Here is a 9,238-nt window from a genome sequence, read left to right as displayed (position 1 = left end):
AAGTTGTGTTCGGAATTTTTCTGACATTTTGGAAAGTATTTTTCAATGGCGGGAGCATATACTCCCATGTGCCAAAGTGAATTTCCTAGCCCGGGATAAACTTTAGCAAACATTATTGGTTCCACTAATCATACCATCAACACATCAAAATCTCTACTCCTAATGGAGCAATTGGTAGTCTCCGCCGGTCAACTTTCATCCCACCTTCCCTGGTTATTTTTGATACTTCTTCCCACCTCCCGCTGCCCACCAATCCCCCGCTTCGTCCCTCCCGATCGATAAAAAAAACAGCAAGTTACAACGACGCCCACTGTGAACCACGACGGTTCAGTGGTAAAAAAACGACCTAAAAAATCTACTACGGTTAATCTACGAAATTAAACCTGATTGTACGGTCCGAAACAGAACCCCTCGCACCCGAAAAATCCACGAACCGCACGCACGCACTAGTGCCCTCGAGCCAGAGTGCCCTCGAGCGACCCACAATTCCCTCACCCTGGCTAGGGTTCCTAGCCCCTCCTCCTCCCCCGCCCCTCCTACTCCGCCGCCGCCGCTGAGTGCTTCCTGACCTCGCCGGGAGCAGATAGCAGGACCCCACCGCCGTGCCTCCCTCTCTCCTTTCTCCTCTTTCCTCTCTCTCTCTCTCTCTTTTCTCTAAACTACGTGACGTTCCTCTCTACATGTGCCTTCATGGCCGCGTCATGGATCTCGGCGCCGTGGGCTGCTTGCTCCTCCTCTGACGGTCTGCGCAGGTGATGGCGAGCTATGTAGGTCAGTACCTCCTCTCATCTTTCTGCCAAGGATGCCTTGGCCTCTCCTTTCTCTGTCTGCAAGTGATGGCAGCGGGGGATCCGGGGCCGGTTGCGAACGGGAATGAGGACTAGTGGCAGCAGGGAATGAGATCTGGTAGCGGTCTACTCCTCTCTCTCTCTCTCTCTCTCTCTCTCTCTCTCTCTCGATGCTGGACTGCTGGTGTCGCCGATGCAGTATCAAGTTAGGGTGATCTTAGTCTTCTTCAAGGTGTTGACAGAACTGAAGAAGAGGTACAGTGCCATGAGCCCATGAGAAACTTTGTGATGCAAATGAATCATCTCTGACTCTCTGTAACTTTGTGATTTTTCGACAGTGACAAGTTGACAATGAACTATTTTCCTGCTTGACTTGAATCGTCAATGTAATATGTTATGTATTGCTGGTGACATTTTATGTATTGCTTTGGTTTGTCCACAGTCAACCAAATTATGGAGTTTCAGTCATATATGTTGTCTGTTATTTCATACTCGCCGGTCTCCGACCGCCGGCGTCGGCAGCACCGCCGCCTCCTCCAACACTCTTTGTCGGCCGCCCGCGTGCCGGTGCGAGGTAAGCTCGATGCTCTCGGCAAGGTATGTGATCAGATTCAGATGGGCTCTTCTTCAGTTGCTCTATCTGCCTTTTATTTGAACGGATCCGACGCTGGGAAATTTTATTTCAGGAAGCCATGGAGCTGAGGGAGCAGGCGCAAAATCTATGGTACACATCAAATCGAATCAATAGTGGTTTTCTACAGGCACATCAGTGCAAAAAAATGACAATTGATAGCCTCTCCTTTTAGCTATCATACCATGTGTTGTGTCACTAAGTTACAGTATCAACTGCGGTCTACATATTTTCATATTACTGAAGTTTATAGCCCTCCAATGCAGTATCAGTATGCTTTATAAAATTATTCGAGTATTGCAAAATTGCATGATACATCAAATTGGAGCGTATTCTATTTTTTATGGACTGCGGACTTATGTTGCTTATTTAGAGGCTGCCGTACATGGATCAGGTATGATATTGATTGCAGAAATTTCTATACGACTCTTGTGAATTTCGACCTTGTTCTTCTTGATTTAGGAGAACTACAATTTTTTGGTGCATGATCTAAAATAGTTGCAACAAATCCTCCCCTAATGTTCTTAATGTTCTATGGTAAATTACTCTAATGTTTCAATGGATAATATATGGTATTGACTTGGACATTGGTGTTGTGGAACACTCTAGAAGGTTTTGGAACTTATAGAAGTATCAGTTGGCAGGGTCTGAAAATCATGGTGTAAGTGTTTCAGCCTATTAATCTGTAGATAAAAAAGTTTGTACATCTCTACCAATAAGGCAATAATCCCGAAGAAAGTTCTACTATTGCAAACGCTCCAACTGAACAAGGAATATGAATGTTTAAATGAAGAAAGAAGCCAGTTTCTCGAGAAGGAATACAGAATAATATTTTGGATTATTTACTTGAGGTATTTCCTTGACTTCATTCTTTATTTTCTCATCCCTCATTATTGGTACTATATAATGGCAATTTGGGACGTCCCAGCATAATTTTTTGGCCACATGTGTTGCTTATTAGATGGCCATTTAGGATGGATCCGTGAATTTCGGAATTTACTCTCTTTTAGTTCTGCTAGGAGTGGGATTAATCCTTCTTTATATCTCTTTGTTAGTACAACCAATATTTTACTGAATAAAAATGTAACTATTGATTAATGAAGTGGTAGTTGGTGGAGTACATAATTGATCAAATGTACGACAGTGAATAAAAATATAACTCAATTGTACGGCAGTGACCATAATTGAACTGTTGATTAGTTGTCAACGATGTTTTCATAAACAAAATAATAATTTTTTTCTTATATTGGGAAAGTTGGGCTATAGATCATGATCATTAATCGAGTTCACTTTTTGGGCAGTGTAAGTAATAGACATTGGGCAGTAATCTGGCTAAATTTACTGCAGTATAAAAGTTGTACAAGGTGGCGTAACATTTTAGTTGTTATTACTATTCAAAGGAGATGCATGTGCTGATTCGTTTTAGCAGGAGAAAGTGGTTCTTTATTCTGTGAAAAAATGATAGAACTTGATTCACACACTCCATCTAATTCATGGCCAAAATTCAGGGTATGGGGAAGTGTGTGTTCAGATGAATCTAGCATGCCAATAACATTTGCTGGTTCCTGAGAACTCACATGAAGTAGTACTATACTAGCGGGCGGAGGCGCGGTGCCACGCCGCGCCCAGGGAGAAACCCATGTTTGCGTTTGTGTTGTTTGCGTTTGGGGTGTAGCAGGCCACATTATGTGATATTTTTAGTGCAATGGATGCTGAAATCTGTGGGTGCTATCTGTATGTGCAATGTACAGGTTGTCTGCAACTTCGTGTGCAATTTCAGAATAGATTGTCAACACTTATATATTCAATGTACAATCTCTGAATTAGAACAAGCTGTTCATCAATAGGTTTGAGACCACTGAAATAGTGTTACATTGATGTAATGTATTTTGAGGCCTCAAGTTTCGTTGTTGCTTAAAACCAACAAGGAACAATTAGCATTTTTCGCTCACACCGCAAGCTTGGCAAACTTCACTGTACATGCAGTGCCATTACATGTTGTCTCATTACATTAGTTCGATTTTCTGACTCTTAATTTCTCGGTCTGTTGGTTGCATTTTTTTGTGAAACTAAGATAGTGAAGGCTGGTGAAGTAATAACATTTGATTTCAACAGTTCTCTATTGACAGTTTCTGGACAAAATTGACTAAATATTTCTGTACAATAACTTTTCCGATGGTATAATAAGAAACAAAATCCATTTTATTGGCTTATTATGATCAAAACTGAGAGTATATGCACCACTGTGAGTGATTTTGTAGAGCTGGAATGTTACGCTTCACTTTAATTGCTTTACTGATTTACGGACTAAGAATATTTCAATTTCGTGTGTCAGAAAAGTTGGTGAGCTCTCACATCTCTATCGGACTCTCTTGATTTGTTGCAGATTTCTTCCAAGTCCATGACCTCTGTATGTTGATTGTTTTAGATGGTTTTCCCCGGTGAGAACATTTTGAAGGTTATCTCTTGAGGTTCTTGTATTTAGCTCACGGCTCCAACTTTTCTTGAAGGGAAACTCAAGGTTTCAACTTGATATGCCCTCTCTTTCATTTGGTTTATTAGAGCATAGAATCGGCAAATTTAGTCGCCTATAAGCAATTTTAGGTATAGGAGATATAAAGTGAGGGGAATCCTTTGTTTTTGTTCTTCTCTAACAGATACATAAATTGTACCATGAATCAGACATGTGTGTGCGAGGAAGGGAAGAGGAGAGAAACTTTGACATTTTTCATAACTTTCTTTTTCCGTGGCAACGCATGACCGTGGCACCTTACAAGATGATAAAGATCAACACGGATGTTCTGATGTTCTGATAACTGCAAAATAGGAATGCATGGTACTTACGTAACCACATATGTTTCCGTCTTCACTTTTGGGAGGATATTTCTTACACCCTTTATGTTGACTTGTCCCCGATCGTAATATTGCAGCATCAATGGGCATGAAGGGCGTGGGTTGAAGACCAAATATTCTACACTGTTCGGTCTATTTAAAGGTAACTGTACTAAACATCTTGTTCTTACTGCTCTTTACTCTTTAGTTAATACCATCAGTGTGGCACTCCTCCTTTTTAGCGTTCTTTTAGTTAGTAGCAGTATTTTTGAAGTGTTTCTACCATTTTTATGGAGGTTCTCGCGCTGTTCACGATATTAGGCTGTAATTGTTGCCAGCCTGATCTTGGTAAATTTTCCTTGCTTAGTCTTATTTATTTTTTATAAATAAGATGCAAGATTTTATTCTATCAACAGGCTTTGATGTGTCATCAGCAGCTCTATTACAAGTCTCTAGAGTCGGCTTACCCCAATTCATGTTACTGCTCTTTATTCTTTAGTTAAAACCATCGTTGTGACACCCCTGCTTTTAACATTTGTTTATTAGTAGCAGTATTTTAAGAGTGTTTCTACCATTTTGCTGGAGGTTTTACTGGTGTTCTCGCTATTAGACTGTAATTATTGCCAGTCTGAGCAACGTAAAATTTCATTAGTCTCGAATATGGAAACTTGCTCGGAGGATCCAACCAAGGCCACATTTTCGATTAAAAAATGCAATATTTTGTTCTGTCAACAAGCTTTGATGTGTCATCAGCAGCTCTATTAGTAGTCTCTTGCATTTTTACCTTTTATGTTCAAGTATCCATAGAAAAGGTCACAATACATCACTTTCATTTATATCGGATGTGCGCAACGAATCATCTGGTTACAATTCTGTAGATTTTCCCGCTACCCTATGGTTTGTAGTTAGTACCGAGTATTATAGTCCGTTTAGGCCTTGGAGTTGCGTAGGATATGAGAGCAATAGGTTCAGTGAAAAAGTCTTAGAGTCTAGGATGGATTTTTTTTGTAGGCTTGTTGATGCCAGAAGAATGGAGACGGAGTATATTAGTACCAATCTTCAAGAACAAGGGGGATGTTCAGAGTTGTACTAATTACCGTGGAATTAAGCTGATGAGCCATACAATGAAGCTATGAGAGAGAGTCATTGAGCACCGCTTAAGAAGAATGACAAGCGTGACCAAAAATCAGTTTGGTTTCATGCCTGGGAGGTCGACCATGGAAGTCATTTTCTTGGTACGACAACTTATGGAGAGATATAGGGAGCAAAAGAAGGACTTGCATATGGTGTTCATTGACTTGGAGAAGGCCTATGATAAGATACCGCGGAATGTTATGTGGTGGGCCTTGGAGAAACACAGAGTTCCAGCAAAGTACATTACCCTCATCAAGGACATGTACGATAATGTTGTGACAAGTGTTCGAACAAGTGATGTCGACACCGATGACTTCCCGATTAAGATAGGACTGCATCAGGGGTCAGCTTTGAGCCCTTATCTTTTTGCATTGGTGATGGATGAGGTCACAAGGGATATACAAGGAGATATCCCATGGTGTATTCTCTTTGCGGATAATGTGGTGCTAGTTGACGATAGTCGGACGGGGGTAAATGGGAAGTTAGAGTTATGGAGACAAACCTTGGAATCGAAAGGGTTTAGGCTTAGTAGAACTAAAACCGAGTACATGATGTGCGGTTTCAGTACTACTTGGTGTGAGGAGGAGGAGGTTAGCCTTGATGGCCAGGTGGTACCTCGGAAGGACACCTTTCGGTATTTGGGGTCAATGTTGCAGGAGGATGGGGGTATTGATGAAGATGTGAACCATCGAATCAAAGCCGGATGGATGAAGTGGCGCCAAGCTTCTGGCATTCTCTGTGACAAGAGAGTGCCACAAAAGCTAAAAGGCAAGTTCTACAGGACGGCAGTTCGACCCGCAATGTTGTATGGCACGGAGTGTTGGCCGACTAAAAGGCGACATGTTCAACAGTTAGGTGTGGTGGAGATGCGTATGTTGAGATAGATGTGTGGCCACACGAGGAAGGATCGAGTCCGGAATGATGATATACGAGATAGAGTTGGGGTAGCACCAATTGAGGAGAAGCTTGTCCAACATCGTCTGAGATGGTTTGGGCATATTCAGCGCAGGCCTCCAGAAGTTTTAGTGCATAGCGGACGGCTAAAGCGTGCGGAGAATGTCAAGAGAGGGCGGGGTCGACCGAATTTGACATGGGAGGAGTCCGTTAAGAGAGACCTGAAGGATTGGAGTATCGACAAAGGGCTAGCTATGAACAAGGGTGCGTGGAAGCTTGTTATCCATGTACCAGAGCCATGAGTTGGTTGCGAGATCTTATGGGTTTTACCTCTAGCCTACCCCAACTTGTTTGGGACTAAAGGCTTTATTGTTGTTGTCGTTGTTGTTGTTGTTGTTGTTGTTGTGCCCATTCTGATGTACGAGCTATGACTTCCTTTGTTTTTGTGATGAAATAGTGTGTCCAGTATTTATAGTTTTGAATCATGGCAATGAATAAATTATGGATCAATGTCTTAGTAAGCTGGTTTGCACTCCTTCTGTCCCGAATGACGTGTCGAATAAATGGATGTATCTACATGTATTTTTAGTTTTATATATATCCATTCCTGCCCATTTCTGCGACAAGTAATTCGGGATGGAGGGAGTATTTGATATGGTAGTGAGAGAGGCTCTTTTGATCCGATCAATCAATGATAGATCAAATAGCTTATTTCGCATTGTCATACACAATGCAGTATAATTAGAACAACCCTTGTTTATTTTATCCACTTCTCAGTTATATTTATTTTAGAATTAATTTTGACATTGCTTGATAGGACAATGATTTCTTATCGTTTTGTTAGATGATGCATCTTTCTAATTGCAGTGCAGAGGCTTCGAAATCAGCACGCATGCCAGCTTTTCCTATGAGCCCGAGTCCATTATCTTGCCCTGTGGCAAAGAAGTATATTTTAAGTTTCTTGGGTGCGTCTATTAGCTGCTAAGGTGGATTTAATCAGGCAGCTTATTGATCTCAAGAACTCTTCAATCTCAGATGGTCATCTCCCTTTCCAGCTGACATAGAAAGAAAAACTCAATGGTGATCCCAACATCTAGAGCCACTTTTAATCTATGGGAGCTCAATTCATTCTTTTAACAAAAATGTGAGTTTGGATGCGGTCTTCAGATGAATCAAGCCTGAGATCCACAGGTGTCGTGGGCTAATTAGCTGTGAGTTCCAAAGATGCAAAGTATTTTGTACCCTCCATTTGGAAATACTTGCCGCATAAATGGACAAAAGAATATGTATCTAGAACTATAATATGTCTAGGTACATCTTTCTCATACAATAATTTCGGACGGAGGGAGTATGTTTCATGAAAGAATATTAACGCAACAACTAATTTATGATAACTACAGTATCATTTGGATCCTATAAATGGCATGTATATCATCTTCCTCTGGTTTCTATCAATAGGAAAGCTACGCTTGATAATGCACTCCATATTGGCTTAACGAGTGAATGCTTTGTTGTTGTCTCATGAGGACTATGTGATGCGTGATGAGGAAGAAGCGAAAGGAGCAATGAGATGGTGACATGCACATTGCCCTTGGGTATAAGGCGGAGGTGCTTACTAAAAAGATTGAGAAAGAGTGAGGGAGAGAGAGAGGAGAGATCGAGGTAGGGAGGAAGGGGGAGAGAGATCTTGCATGTACACGTCAGTAGGATAACTATTTTTTGTTTTGAGCAATGGGAGTAGCAGGAGAGGCTCCTACTGTTTATATATGAAACCCAAAAAATGGCGGATATTTACACATGAGTGAGATTACATAGCCATTCTGGCTAAAGGGTGAAAATAGAAATTACAAGGGTAGGTTTGTTACAAAATAGTCGATGAAGGTGGCCACCTCAGGGGAATTTCAGAATCAGTAAGTTACTTTTGATAGGATAACTGTGTTCTGAAATATTAATGAGATTTGGTCGTAAGTCACCATAAGTTTGTTTCCAATTTGTCAGGCATCATAACTTTCATGCCCGATATGTTGCAGAAATATTCTTTGATAAATATGTTTTATCTCTTGATATTTTAGTATGATTGTAATTTTTTTTATTCACGTATCATTTCAAGAAGCATTTTTATTTGGGGGAAGAAAGAAGGGAAGAAAATGAGAGCGCTTAAAGTTAAAAAAGAAGTCGCCAAGACAGCCCGTTGCAACGCACTGGCGTTCTACTAGTACCATTAAGTGCAAAATGCACTTTCACCCGGTTTCTTTTTTCACACATGTATAAACTGTCACTACTACGTATGTGCTAAAGTTGCATGCTAGCCAGCAAAGTTGAGTAGGACAGGAGTTAAAGTTGCAACCGCTAGCTTGTGTAATTTTGTACGCACGTGCAACAGAAGGTGAGCACAAAACGTTCAAAGAAAGGAGGGAACCACCAAATTTGGAGTCGCACTGCCATTGGGGGCATAAAGCAACTTCGGTGGAGCGGCGCCACTTTCTCTAGAAAATCAAAGGGGAAGGGGGCGTTGTGGGGGCATGGAAGCGGTAGGGCGGTTAGAGGCGAGGGGAGCATACCTATGCTTGCGGTGGGGGGAGCAATCTTCCTCCCTAGTGTCATTGCCGAGACTCGTTAACGAATGTGTGAAGAGAAGTCAGATTGCGTGAGGAGGTGGGGGTTGTTGCATTCTTAAGGCAGAGGGAGCAAGAGGAGCAGGTCGCGAGGTGTGTAGGGGCGATGCAATGTGCTTGCTCTTTTTCTTTTTTTGCCTGACGACACACGGGGAGGCAAAGACTAGGCGAAATACTAGGACACGAGGGACTAGGCTTTCTTTTCCTAGCATCAGGTGGCATGATTTTTTTCTTCCTTTTAGAGTGTGCACCGTGAAGCGCTAGCCAACAAACGTTCATTGGCTAGACGTATCTTTATTTTATTGATTGATAATTGCACATCCAATTAAATGCGCCGGTATCCA

At 41.6% G+C, this 9,238-nt stretch overlaps 1 long non-coding RNA gene across 10 annotated transcripts; it reads left to right on the top strand.

Annotated features, from left to right (window-relative positions):
* The first annotated feature begins 465 nt into the window (after positions 1-465).
* On the top strand, positions 466-7,762 carry LOC119307606. 10 transcript variants are annotated; one of them, XR_005149403.1, is made up of 7 exons: positions 466-1,362; positions 1,475-1,512; positions 1,686-2,270; positions 3,806-3,940; positions 4,102-4,255; positions 4,350-4,414; positions 7,147-7,762. It is a non-coding gene; the product is annotated as an uncharacterized LOC119307606 (long non-coding RNA). The 10 variants fall into 10 exon arrangements; XR_005149402.1 differs by having other exon boundaries at positions 466-1,385; XR_005149401.1 differs by having other exon boundaries at positions 466-1,043; positions 1,127-2,270.
* Positions 7,763-9,238: the final 1,476 nt, after the last annotated feature.

This window comes from Triticum dicoccoides, chromosome 5B (assembly GCF_002162155.2).
Source record: "Triticum dicoccoides isolate Atlit2015 ecotype Zavitan chromosome 5B, WEW_v2.0, whole genome shotgun sequence".
NCBI classification, from domain to species: Eukaryota; Viridiplantae; Streptophyta; class Magnoliopsida; order Poales; family Poaceae; genus Triticum; species Triticum dicoccoides.
This window is presented reverse-complemented; position numbering and strand designations above follow the sequence as displayed.